General features: G+C 42.6%; 1 pseudogene; it reads left to right on the forward strand.

The window, feature by feature from the left end:
• The first annotated feature begins 2,271 nt into the window (after nt 1–2,271).
• On the forward strand, nt 2,272–4,084 carry LOC139034745 (guanine nucleotide exchange factor MSS4 pseudogene; annotated as a pseudogene).
• Nucleotides 4,085–14,567: the final 10,483 nt, after the last annotated feature.

Below are 14,567 nucleotides of genomic sequence, written 5' to 3' on the forward strand. Positions count from 1 at the left end.
AGGACTAGATTCATGTCATATCACCCTACGCTTTCACTTAGATAATGACTCAAATCTTTTTTTTGTTGTTGTTATTACCTCTTAACAAATTCCTTGAGTTCCCAACACCTAACATGATGCTTGGCACATAGCTGTCATTAAATAAATACTCTGTGAATGAATTAGGAAAACCTTCAAAAACTGAGCAATTTTCTTTGATGAATTTGATCTAGGAATAATTTATATTATGAATGATAATAGTAAAAAAATAAATGTATCAAAAGAGACTTGGATTATCATCGTCCTAGCTCTGTCATTGGCTATAAGTAATTTCTCTGCACCCCAATTTAATTTTCAAAATAGGTATAACACCTACCCCTCCTACTTCTCAGGAGGATAGATCCAAAGGGCTCAGTTAAGTGAAAGCACCTTGGAAAATATAAGGAACTTGTCATGCAAGATATTGATATTACTGTTATTATTAAGTGCCTAAATTGCCACGTTGTCATATTCCTGCTTAAAAGTCCCCAGTACCTCCACACTGTCACCCACTCTTCCACCTTCAACAGTACTTCCTAGAGCATGGCTATGTGAATTGATGATCAGTCTCATGGACATTTCTGTGTCTCAGTTGGGGGTTTTCTGCCTGGCAGACAGTCTGATTTCACTCTAGGGGAAGTTCTCTCTCCAATCTTGGATCTCATCCTTTGGGTAAAGCAGGTTCTGGCCTAGGAGTAGGCCAGTGAGCACCCTGCATTCTCCTAGCCAATGGACATGGTCCCTGGGTCTCCCCAAGCCATAACTCAGCCAGTCCAATCAGAGTGAACTTTAGGACTTCCTCAGGGAAGAGTAGAGCATGCTCCTCTGCTGGGTCAACCAGGCAGCAAACTGCCATAGGAGGTGCCAGCAGTCATATGGCAACAATAAGCAAAGTCTGGTAAGATGAAGCCAACATATCCACAGCAAAGAGAGACATGAAAATATCTTGTTCTTGGGGCATTCTCTAGCTGCTGAGTCATGCCTTGCTTGACACTAGCACTACCCAGCAGTAATGATAATCAGGAAGAGGTATTTGGGCATCTTGACAATTAGTGTGACATTTCTGAACTTTTCCTCCCAGAAAAGAGATCTTTAAAAGTTCTCTTCTTCATCACAATAATGCTTTGAAAAATAAATAAAATTTAAATCCATATTCAACTAATGCTTACAGATCAAATTTATGAAAACAAATGTTGATATCTTTGTAAGTGAAGGGTTTTATTCATTCAAAGTATTACTGTAAGTGGAATTATCAGCATTGACTTGATTACTCATCTTCCTTCTTGTTCAGCTGCAGGTCTGCAATGTTGTTGAAATATGAAGCTAATGCATAGAAAAGTGGTTTATTTTCTACAAAATAAGTATCCAAGGGGAAAAATATTAAGTCCATGTGATCTAGGAAAAACTACCCTAAGAGGCACTTATTGTTAAAATTCCAGCCTGACTATCTTATCTAAATCTTTCAAAAATGTTTCTGGCTCTACAGTTTCAGTAAAACCCAGGTTAACACAGGCTTGTCAGAATTGCTTTCTTCAGGAGTAAGCAGTTAGATCAGGAAATAAACCACAAAAATTCCTTAATTGCTATTCATCTAAGTCAGGTCTTATACTTTGGCTGAAAAAAATAAACCAAAGGAAAGAAATGCCTAGCAGTCTTTTTCTGGGTATTTTTTTTTTCCACAGAAGCTAACAAAAACACCTTAACCAGCAAAGGGGTCAAAGAATAGAAAGGAGATATCTCTTCAAACCTTCCTTTCTAGGTAGAATTAGCCATTTAAGCTTTGTCCACATTAGCATTAAGCTAGCAAGGCTGGAGAGTGACTTAATTCATATCACTTTGCCAATTTGTTTACTTAATATTAATCCCATGTGTTTTAGGAATTGGTCTGAACCAAATTGCATTGGAATTGCTCTGAAAAGGCTAAGTCATACCTCAGGAGCATCTTAAACTATTTATTACAATAATTTATTTAGTTTTTAAGGCTTATAATGAGTTGATTTATAATTCTCAATTTATAGGATGTTACTATATCAGTGGATGGTTGAACATGGGCCATCTCTCATGTGTCCTTTTGGTATGAACACTGCTGTTTAATATCCAGTCTTAAACAGGAGAAATCTTTTAGAGAATTTCAAATAAGTAGTTTGTGTGTGATGAGTTCATGGTTCAGACATAGACATCAACAAGGTCAACCAATTAACAAATAGAGACTAGGTACCGCGCCTGCGCGGTGCGAAGAGGCGGCTCCAAGCTGCGCGTCGCCGCCGAGGGCCGGGGTGGCGGCTATGGAGGCCGCGGAGCCGCCGAGGGAGCTGGTGTCCGAGGAGGGCCGGAACCGGAAGGCAGTGCTGTGCCAGCGCTGCGGCTCCCGCGTGCTGCAGCCGGGCACGGCGCTCTTCTCCCGCCGCCAGCTCTTCCTCCCTTCCACGAGGAAGAAGCCGGCGCTGGCCAGCGGCGGTGGTCCGGAGGGTGACCTCTTGCAGGAGCACTGGCTGGTGGAGGACATGTTCACTTTCGAGAATGTGGGCTTCACCAAGGACGTGGGCAACATCAAGTTCCTGGTCTGTGCAGACTGCGAGGTGGGCCCCATCGGCTGGCACTGCCTGGATGACAAGGACAGTTTCTATGTGGCTTTGGACCGGGTTTCCCATGAGTGACGGGGGGACGCGGCTCCCCCCCACTATTAAAGCTTTCCCCGGGGACCGCCCTGTTGCCTGCTCCGCACTGCCGTCCATTGTGAGTGCCACCCGCCCGTCCAGCCCAGGCCCGCGCACCGCCTCATGGGCTCCGCGCGGGCGCTGTCTTAGGGCCCCAAGCGTCGCAGCCTCTCCCCCCCTCCGCTCTCCTGGCTGGGACACGGTGCTCCTGCAGATCTCCCCTCCCGGCCTCCCCGCGCCGGGCTAACTGTCTCCACTCAGGAGTTAGCCACGGTTCGCCCTGAGGACACGTGACCTGGGGCACTCACGACAGTGCTGACCGCTGAAACCTGCCTTTTGGTCTCCTTCAGGAAAGCGCGCAAGCACCTCAGAGCGACTTGTGTGGCTGACTCTGTCTGCAGTAATTTATTCTCTAAGAGTAAAGCATTTCCAGACTGCAGTATTCCAGCCACCCCTCAGAAATACCTTACTTTGGACACACATCTGAGACCGCCTTGGGGGCCTCTCCTCGGGGCTGATGGAGACTTTATTGTGCAGGCGGACGTGGCCCCCCTTCCCCTCACATCCTGTTGTGGTTTCTCTCTGTGTCAGCTCCTCACTGTCAGCAAGCTGCACATCAGGTGTGCTCTCCTGTCTGTCAGCAGCCAGCCCCAGGAGACCCCGGCCCTGGCTGTGCACCCAGCGTCTCCTGGGACGAGTGGAGAGGGTGGGGGGCCGGAGGTGGTCTGTGCCAGGCACGGCTTTCTGTATGTCCTTCCTGGGCCCGGCATCTGGGAGAGACGACACAGCCCGCACAGAGCTGGCTCAGCAGGACTCTCCAGGGTCCAGACCTCCGTCCAGTGCCTCTCGTTGTGGTGGGGCTACTCCGACAGCTCGCCGTTCAGCACCCTTCTCGGTTCTGTCGTCTCTGAGATGCCTCACCGGCTCAGGAGTCTGTGAGGCCGGGTTCCCGGCATCCTCCCACCTCCCCTGCCTCCGAGGAGCAAGGACTCAATGGAGACCTTACAGACATTCCTTTCCCCCTGTTTTCCAGCTGCTTTCTCTCTGCTCCCCCCAGAACTTACTCTAAGGGTCCCCCACTGAAGTACAGGCCTTGGACACAGTATTGCAACCACCTCTCACCTGGGCAGGTGGCTTCAGTCCCCGGCCGTAGCCTCACAGGCTCTGGAAGAAAACCGACTTGCAGATGGGCGGGCGGTCAGACGTCCATGATTGTGGCATTTTGCAGAAAAACTGAGCATATTCCCTCAGGTCAGAAGGGACAAACCACGTAGATGCCTCTGAGAACATACAACTTCTCAAATTATGAGCCAAAACCTGGGCAGTGTTTTTTAAATTAAGACTTTTCCTTTCCTTAATCACAGAAATGGTATACATTCATTGCAGATAAATACAGACGTGTGTATAAAGTTGTTTTTAATCACTCATACTTGCACCATCCAGAGACTGCCGATGGTGATGTGGTATACGTTCCTCTCAATGGTTTTCTGTGTGTACTCATGTAGCATTCTCAAAAACAAATATGAGGTCATATTGTACTCTCATAACTTACTTTTTCCATTTAAGAAAATACGGGATTCCCGTGTCAGTAAATGTCCACCTCTGCCTGCCATCATGTTGACTACTCATTTGTACTTCTGTGCTGTAATTTGTTTAAACGATCCACTGTTAGACTGCCTCCAGTTTCTCGTAAATCATGTGATGTAAGCTGACTGTCCATGCTTTCCTATCATTTCCTCCTGCTTGTGAGCCATGCGCTCTCTGGGGGTGTGTCCCCGGGCTCCACTTCCTGACACGGAGCCTGGTAGCGGCAGAGCCCCTCAGCCTCCTGCCCAGCAGTTCCTGACACTGGGTATTTATTATCTTAAATGAACATGTTGCTACTGTAATAGAAGGAAAAATAGTGTTTTGTTTTAATTTGTGCTTATTTCTAATGAGTATTTTACATACTTGTCATTTGTGTTTCTTTTTTTGAGAGTTGCCAAACATTGTTCCTCCAGTGGCCAAAAATATAGTTGTTTCTCTGCCTTTTCAGCTTGATTTGAAAGAAATAAATGCATTTAAGCAGTGGCTAAAAAAAAAAAAAAACAACAAATAGAGACTAAAAATGACAATAATGCAATTATTATTTATCCCTTCCTATGGGCCAGACACTGGAGAAAGAAATGACAACCCACTCCAGTACTCTTGCCTGGAAAATCCTATGGACTGAGAAGTCTGGTAGGCTACCGGCCATGGGGTCACAAAGAGTCAGACATGACTGAGCGACTTCACTTTCACTATGGGCCAGACACTATGCTAAGAAGGTAAAAAAAAAAAAAAAAAGTACTATTTCTCATAACCACTCTGCAAAGTAAGTTTTACTAAATTGATTTTAAAGAAGAAGAAATTGAAGATTGGAGAGGTAAAGGGACTTTCCAAATATTACGCTTTGAATTAGACTATCCTTACGCAGCAGAGGCTTCCCTGGGAAAGAATGCTCAGGTGCTCAGGTGGGAAAGAATCTGCCTGCAAATCAGGAGACCCAGGTTCAAACCGTGGGTCAGGAAGATCCTGACCTGGAGAAGTGAATGGCAACCTACTCTAGTACTCTTGCCTGGAGAATTCCATGAACAGAGCACCCTGGTGGGCTACAGTCCCTGGGGCCGCAAAGACTTGGACAGGACTGAGCAACTAACAGGAATAACATAGAATAACATAGCTAGCTATACAGCTATCCCTGGTCGGACGAATATACAACATTTAGCTTGCTATTGGCTTTTCTGTTTGCCAGGATTTGCTTCTTTGTTTTCCTTTTATTATAATGTATATAATAACGTACATTTAGGTGTGTGAAAATTAGCATAATAATTCAATATTAGCATAGACTTTTAAATTAGCATAGAATTTCAAGCACAACTCTCAAGAATTATTGATGAACCTGGGACTTTCTTCTGATTACAGTTCCAGGACAGAACCCTTTCATTGAATACAGGACAGAAATGAATCACAGAAGAGAATACACACCCCTTGCTAGCCATGAAGCTCACTAGCTGCAAAGGTGATGTTTGAGTGGCTCAAGAAGATCATGAGAATCCTTTGGTCTGTGCAGCTGCTCCTCTGAGATGAAGCATGTCAATTGGCCACAGGCATTTCATGACAGCAAGTGGTGACTGTATATAGGATATGATTTCTAAGCTTACAATGCATTCATCCTGGGGTATGTGCATAATCCCATATGATCTTCCCAGTGGTCACATACAGTAGTGAAAGCTGGACTGTAAAGAAACCAGAACTTCAAAGAATTGATACCTTCAAACTGTGGTGCTGGAGAAGACTCCTGAAAGTCTCTTGAGCAGAAAGGAGATCAAACCAGTCAATCTTAAAAGAAATCAACCCAGAATATTGATTGGAAGGATTGATGCTGAAGCTCCAGTATTCTGGTCCCCTGATGTGAAGAGCTGACTCATTGGAAAAATCCCTGATGCTGGGAAAGATTGAGGGCAGGAGGAGAAGAGGCCATCAGAGGATCAGATGGCTGGATGGCATCACCAATGCAATGGACATGAACTTGGGCAAACTCCAGGAGATGGTGAGGGACAGAAAAGCCTGGTGCGCTGCAGTCCACGGAGTTGCAGAGAGTCAGACATGACTGGGCCACTGAACAACAACATATGCATAATCATTCTGCTTACAGTGTGGTCTGACTTTTTGTATCCTTAGAATCAAGGCCTGGCTTTCTTCTCCACTGAGTCTGCTGCAGGGGAATGACAGTGGTGGGAAGCACAGAAAGCCCATATTTTAAGGTATCTTCTCCAGCTTTGCACTGACCGTTCTAACAGGGGTAGAAGTGGACTGGGAAACTTTTGAAGGGTTAAGATCTCAGCATCTTTCAGCTGCTTTCCTTTTTGCTCAAACTTCTCAGGGCCAGGGCATTTGCCTTTCAGTATGACTGTGCTGCTCTTGTTTGGGCCAGACATCAACAGACAACATCAACCAATTCCAGGGGAAGCCTCTTCTGCTACTGAGAAAATTCTCTTTAAGTTTCCTCACCTCTGTTTCAATGCCAAATGAGATTTTTTACTGTGAACACTTGGGTATCTTTCCTAACAAAGCTAGCTTCCCATATGAATAAGAATACCTCTGACTCAGAATGAGATATAATCTTTCAATGCCCTTTCTATCAGGGCTCTTAGTATTGGAGCTCTGACAATCATTAGTGAAATGAAATTTGTCTTGAGAATAAAAACCATTGCAGAGAGAAAAATTATGCAATCTGCTAAAAGAGAGGCCTAGGGAGATGAGTTTATTTTCTAAAATGTTTCAGTCAACTTAAAGAAAAACTTGAAAACTACATTAATTTATGCTGTGATAGGACTGGAACTTATAGGAAGTATGAGAAATCTCAGCAACTTTGTAGTCTATCAGCTTGAACATCACGCCCTGAAGAGGACAAGGTGACCTTCTCCACCCAACTCTGAGGATGGGGCAGGAGAGAGAGGACTTTGAGGCCTTGGCAGGACCTGTGCCCACTGGCTGGAGCCGCTCTGCTTTTATTTACAGATTGTGATTCTACGCTAGATTTGTTGGCGTAAAAGAGCTTGTGTTGTCACCTAAGAAAATGGTGGCTCACACAGTAAAGAATCTTCCTTCAATGCAGGAGATCCAGATTCAATTCCTGGGTAGGGAAGATCCCCTGAAGAAAGGAATGGTTACCAACTCCAGTATTCTTGCCTGGAAAATTTAATGGATAGAGGAGCCTGTCGGGCTACAGTCCATGGGATCGCAAAAAGTCAGACATGACTGAGGGACTGAGCACACACAAGAGAGACTTAGAATTAAAACAATTGATTTCCACTCATGATTAGTGTGACACCCTAATTTTATATGTGGGGCAACTGATACCCTAGAAGATGAGGTGGTATGTTCCAGGGTCTCCCCATTAATAAATGACAGAGGTTTCCTGACTTCATCTATTACCGAGTATTTTGCTCACAAGTCACTTTTTTGTGTATCTCAGCCTTTTTAAGATTTTAATTTTTTTCCACTTTTATTGAGATAAATTGACCTGCAGCATTGTATAAGCGCAAGCCGGACAGCATAACAACTTGACTTATCTGAATTGTGAAATGATCGCCACAGGAAGTTAACACCCACAACCTCTTACAGTGTACCTCAGTTCTACTGCAGCCTCTTGGGCCTCACAGGCTTATGGATCCACGTTTAGATCCAAAGCATCAATGCAGTAGGGGATTCTCATGTGAGGAGGAGGCTCCTCCCTCATGTTTGTGGTACTGAAGTTAATTAAAGGTCAATGCTCCCTGATGTAACATGTACTGCTAAGACATTCTTTGACTGAGGAAGGTACATTCAGTCAATCAGATTCTCTGGCAAGATGGAAGAGTGTGCCTCCTGTGTTGCCCGGGCTTTTTGCACAGGTGGATGACAGTGATGTATGTACAATAGAACCTTGACAAATGGCTGGCAGGGCATCAGATCTCAGAATTTGTTTTGGAAGGACAAACCTATTAAGAGCACTGTCCTTGACAATCTGGATCCTTCAGACTTTTAGGTCTGAATGGTTTAACCCAAATGGACTTGCTGCTGTCCCAGAGCCCACCTGCCAGCCTGTGTTTATGCCACTTCCCTGTGAACCCATCTGAATCTTTGAGGCTCAGGTTCATTACATCCTGCCCGTCCTGAAAGCTTTGTTGACCTCCTGGATCACGAGTGGGGTCTCCTGGGTCTCACTCCCTGTGGACCACTCAGGGCATTCATGACTCACATTACCACTCAGACAATACTACTTTCTAAAGATAATAGTTAAAAAAAAGAAAAAACAACAACAACATGTATTTAGTACCTACTATATGCCAGAGACAATAATTTTTCTAAGTAGGGATTATCCCTATTTTATACACAAGGGAATGTGAAGTTCAGTGAAAATAAGAAACTTTCCCAAGATCAAATAGATACTAAATGACAGAATGGCTACTTGAACTTAGAATTCTATAGGCTGAGGTATATATCGTTGTATAATGTGAGCTAAGCATACCTTAGGTTGTACATCAATGTCTCTCTTCTGAGGTATAAGCTACCTGAAGATGTGATCAGTTTCTTATTTGCCTCTTATCACCATGAGGTTTTATACAGCCACAATCAGCGTGGGTCCTCAATAAGGAAGTGTCATGGTAAGCATCAGGGAGACCACGTTCTGCAAACACAGAATCCTTTAGCACTGGAACTGCTGGTTACACACACACACACACACACACAGACACACAGAGCTACCGTCACTCTCGGCATTTGGCTCTCTCTGCCGTGTCTGCTGCAGCTTGGCAGTTCTAATATCTGATGGATTAGTGCTGATCTACACTGATTGCTCACACCTGCAATTCAAACTAACCCCTGTTCCGCTTTGTGCAATCAGCCATGCCCAGGTAAGACCATCAGCTTCCCAAATGACAGGCAAACAGAGACCCACCTGACAGGTCGGACCAGACACCTGTGAGATCCGCAAAGTGGAAAGAAAGGGGGAAGGGAAAGGTGGAATTACAAAATTAAAATGCCAAATGTAAACGTAAACCAATGAGTGCTTCCTCTACTTTTCAGAAAGATTAGAAACTTCGTAGATGGAAAACATCAAAGGTCCCCAGCTAAAGAGTAAGTAACTGGCATTGGAATTATTACAGGCCAGGATTTGATATTTGTGTTTCTATGCAGAGTAAGCTTTAGTCAGAGAAGTTAGACCCTAGATTATCAAAAGTGCGAAACGTTATTGTGCTTTGATTTTCAATGTTGCCTCCTACCAGCAAATTCTAGACACATTTGCTAACATTGTCCTGATAATCCTCATGGCATTCCCTTCTGGAGGTAAGGGGTGTGGATGGAAAAATGCAGTGCATGCAAGGATAGGACAACTTGCTCAGAGTATTATAGCAAAACCAGGAAAATACATCTGTTCTTCTTGATGAAGAGGGTCCAACTTTGTCAATTATGTTTTCTGTTCTGAATTTCTACCATGTCTTAGTTTTCAATATGTAGTAGCTAACAGAAAATGAATGGTATGTATATTTATAAATATATGTATGAAGGTATATATGTACATATTTGTTATATTAATGATAGTAGTCGCAGAAGTAAAAGCCATATCCCCATTTATCACATTACCCTCATCTTTAGTACTTTTAGTATTTTGCTTTCTCAAGGGAATAGTAGTTAAAGCCTGAGCAACTGGAATAATTCCAGTTACAACCATAAATAATTGGATTTTGGTTTATTTCCTTCTTTGGGGAAAAATTTCCTCTTCTGAGTGTCAGATTTTTGCAACAGAAATATCACTGAATTTGTTCAAGGTATATGACTGTTTTTCAAGGTGTAAAAGAAGAAATACCCAAAGCACAAAGTTGAAGGTGTTAAGTTTAAAGACATTATTTTCCAAATAGAGCTAAATATAAAAGATATCCATCACAATATCTTACATAATAAGACGCCATTTTTCCTGCTGCTACTTATTAAAGCATTGAACCAAGGGAATTTTGTTTTTCTAATTCAAGATTTAGTTTGTGGCTTGATGAGCTTATAAACATTAAGTCTCTGACTTCTTCTCAGGACAAGTTAGTGACAACTCTAGGCAGCTGTCCTGGAAGTGACTTCCACTTCCCAAGAAAATCATTCCACAGACTTTCATTAAAGACAGAATGATGCAATGAATAACCAGGGTCTTCTCATGTCCTTTTCCTATTTTTCTCTTCAGAGAAGTTATATACCCTATCTAGTGTTACATGTATATTAGCCATCATCATATTAGCCAGATAGTCAAAGCTGGCTCGGGGGACATATTTGAACTTGAGTGGATTCAAGTTCCAATGAGAATGCTAAAGCTTGGCTTTAGAAAACAGACTCCCTTTTGTCCAAGCCCTGAGCCAACCTGGATGATGTGGAAATGTGCTTTGGGGTTGAGGGTTCGTCTCACCCTGAGAGAGTGAAATCTAGGGCTTAACACTAGACAAAGTGGCTGGGGGAAACTTCTGAAGACTGATGCTCCCATCACTATCCCCTTTCTCCATGTATCTTTTTATTAAGATGAGGAAGCAAAGAGGCTCAGGGAGCCAAACCACCAGCCTGACACCATTTGATAGATGAAGCCACTGAGAATGCATGCACATCACCTTCCTGTATCTTGTTTCCCTTTTTTTTTTTTCTGCCCCGGGTCCTTTTGAGAAAGAACAACTCAAAATTACTACCAGTTGCTACACATATTAATTAGCCATGTGCCAGACACCATAACAATACCTTACACATGATCTCCTTTAATTTCAAAAGATAGCATCAGGGCATGGTTAAGAGCATGGCTCTGGTCCCAAGACTGCCTGGATAAAAATTCTGCTTCTTAGCTGTTTGACCTTAAGCAAAGTTTCCTTGTCTTAGTTACCTCTTCTGTGATAGAAAATCCTTTCTCAAGAGGTTTCTGAGAACTTTCCCCCCTATTTTTTGGCTGTGCCATGCAGCATGCAGGATGCAGGATCTTAGTCCCCTGAGCAGGGTTGGAACCTGTGCCCACCCTTGGAAGTGTGGAGTCTTAGCCATTGGACCTCCAGGGAAGTCCCATCTGTGAGAATTAAATGATTGTAACTTGCTTAGGATAGTGTTTGGCTGGCACACTGCTTAAGTATTCAATGCAAGTTGAATATTATTGTCACACAATTCTATGACATAGGTAATATTAGCACCATTTTATAGGTGAAAAAATTGAGACTCAAATTGGGTTAATCTGATGGTTCTTGAAGTCTGGCCCCTGCAAACTTGTCAGAAATGCAAATTCTCAAGCCTCACCCAGCACTACTGAATCTAAAACTTTGGGATAGACCTCTGCAATCTGTGTAAATATAGCCTTCTAGGGGATTCTAATGATGCATGATAAAATTTGAGTGCTTGCTTGGTCACTAATTTGTGTCTGACTCTTTGTGAGTCCATGGACTGGGATTTCCTGGACAGGAATACTGGAGTGGGTGGCCATTTCCTCCTCCAGGGTATCTTCCCAACCTAGGGATCAAACCCATGTCTCTTGAGTTGCAAGTGACTCTTTCATTACTGAGCCACCAGAGAAGCCCAAAGCTTGCGTACAGCTAGATAAATCAACTTGCTCAATGTTATACAGCTTTTAAGTAATGAAATAAAGATTCACTCTGATTTAAGAGCCTATGTTCTTTCAATTAAACATGGTATAAATTCAGGACCAAATAGGAACTATGTATTTTCTCCCAGGCTTTTGACCACACATTAGTGGGATAACTGTCCTCCTTTCACCATATTCCCACACATGGTTTCTTCTTTGTCAATGCAGCAACCCCTGCCTTAGCTCTGCTGTGAGAACCTTCTTTTGGTTTTCCCCAAATCCTGAGTTCTCATTCAGCAGTAAAATCCTGAGGGTGGTAAGAGCTAGGGTGAAATATTACACTGTGATCAGAAAACCTCCTTATTTTGATGGGTGACATATTCATGCAGAATTTTCAAATATGTGATTAAAATTAAAAAGAAGAAGTTGATGTCTAATATTCTACCTCCAAGATTGAGAAGGGCATAAGAATATATGCATTTAAGAATAACTAAGCACAAATAAAATTCAGTCTAAAGTGACTGTGCAGATGTTAGAGTATACAGTCTAAAAGCAACTGTCTGGATGTTAGAAATGCCATAATTAACTGCCACTTGATCATCAATAACTTAGCCAAAACTTCCTGCTGATCTCTTCCCAAAGCCATAACTTCAGAGAGGTAACTACCCCCTCAAATGCTCCTGCAGCTGTATCCTACTCGAGTCCATGTATCTTGCCAATTAATGTAAGTCACGAGTCGTACCCACTTTATCCTCCCCCTCCACTTGTCACGAACAGCCTTCTTTTCTCACTAAAGGATTCCTGAATAGAAACCATCTCTTCTGTGACCTTACAAAATTCAGATATGCTCTGTTATGTTCTAGTCCCACAGTGACTATCCTCAGATTTGGGATGTCCTATTTCCTGTTTAGTTGTTTAAGACTGTCTTCCTTAAAAGCTGATTAATCTCAGGTGCCTGGAGTGAAGGCCATAAGGCCATGTAATATTGAGACACCAAGAAGACTTCAATAAGTGGTTTAATGTATTTGCAGTGCCCAAAATTAGAACAGCTTCCTTTTTCTTTAACAGCAGATTTTTGTGCTACAATTTACAGTTCTTCCCCCTCTAACAACTTGAGTTAATTTCTACTCAGAAAAAAAAGGAGCAAAGGAGCCTAGGTAAAGCTGTGGATTGAGATAGAACTGGGCAAGTAAAAGACGGATGGCTAAGCAAGGCAGAACCTGTTGGTGGCTGTTTCCAGTGACCAAGGCATCACTGGGTGCTGAGCATTTGGGCAGAGGCAGATGAAGAATTGGAGAGACCTGAAGATGTGTTCCTCAATGGTGACAGTGGGGAGGGGCTCAGGAGTGGGCCTCCAAGACAAAAGAAGAACCAGGATTTCGTCCGTGGTCCAGTGGTTAGGAACCCAGCTGCCAAGGCAGGGGATAGGAGTTTGATCTCTGGTATGGGAAGACTCCACATGTCACGGGGCAACTAAAGCCCATGTGCCACAGCAACTGAGCCCATGCCCTACAACTATGGAAGCCTGAATGACTTAGAGCCCATGCTCCGCAACAAGGGAGGCCACCACGGTAAGTCCATCTGCGACTGGAGAATGGCTCCCACTCGCCACAACTGGAGAGAGCCCAAGCTCAGCAATGAGGACCCAGTGCAGGCAAAATTAAATAAATAAAAATGTTTAGAAAAGAAGAAACAGAGGCTGTGATTATTAATAAATGTCTCCTTCTGCCAGCGCTAATGTGCTATAGCACCATTCCAATCCCGTGAAAATAATATGCACATGTACCTGTCTTCTTACAGGTATAATAAAATATAGATTATACCATTCAGAGTTACAAGTATTATTTTATATGTCTTGTATATAATTGCTAGATAAGTATTAATATATATGTAAGCTCTTTTACACTGTAATATACCCATTGTGTTTAAGCCTTGGGTACGTAATCAGAAGATAGAAAGTGGAACCTTTCATTGGAAATGCAACACTCAAAGGCTCATTGGTCCTGAAGCTAAGGAAACTTAAGCTCCTGGGCCCTAATAAGGCCATTATGATTGGTAGTTGATATAATCACTACCATTCTCTAAATGTTCTAAGGGTTTGTTATACATCATTCGCATGCATGTATCATCAAAAATGTTAAATTTTTCTAGATCTGCAATGATCTCATAACGATTGACATTTCCTGGGTCACTATGACAGCTTTAGCATAATTAAAAATATCTTGCTTCAACCATAGTATATTATTTAAATCCTGTAACGTCTGGGGATGACATTACATACCAAGCAGGATGCTTTCTATTTCTGTTCAGTCACCCTTTCATTCAACCATTACTGTTTACTCTGTGCCAAGTGTTGTAAGTTTTTAAAACTTGTTTTCACATGTAATCATTACATGGTTATACTCAAGGCTTAAATATAAGTCCACATTCAAATTTTTTCGTTGTTTTCAAACATTTTTTAGGTCTTCATAATTACCACTTTTGGTTGCTGCATAATGTTCTATTTAAGAATATCTGCCACACTGTAACAATAAACTGTTCTTGGGTATTTAAATAATGCATTGGCATTAGAAATAATGTTGTAATTGAACATTTTCCTACAGAAAATGCTCTTCTCTTTCTTTGGATTATTTCTTCATGTCAAATTCCCTCAATAAGTCTGGGGAATTGAACTTTATTTGGGCAGTTCTTACATTCCATAATTTCATCTGAAATTTAAGGATACACCAAAATTTTGCAAACACTTAAACATTGTCATTTTATAAATGTCTGTTAGCAAATACAAAGCAATGCCT

This window comes from Odocoileus virginianus, chromosome 4 (genome assembly GCF_023699985.2).
Source record: "Odocoileus virginianus isolate 20LAN1187 ecotype Illinois chromosome 4, Ovbor_1.2, whole genome shotgun sequence".
Taxonomy (NCBI): Eukaryota; Metazoa; Chordata; class Mammalia; order Artiodactyla; family Cervidae; genus Odocoileus; species Odocoileus virginianus.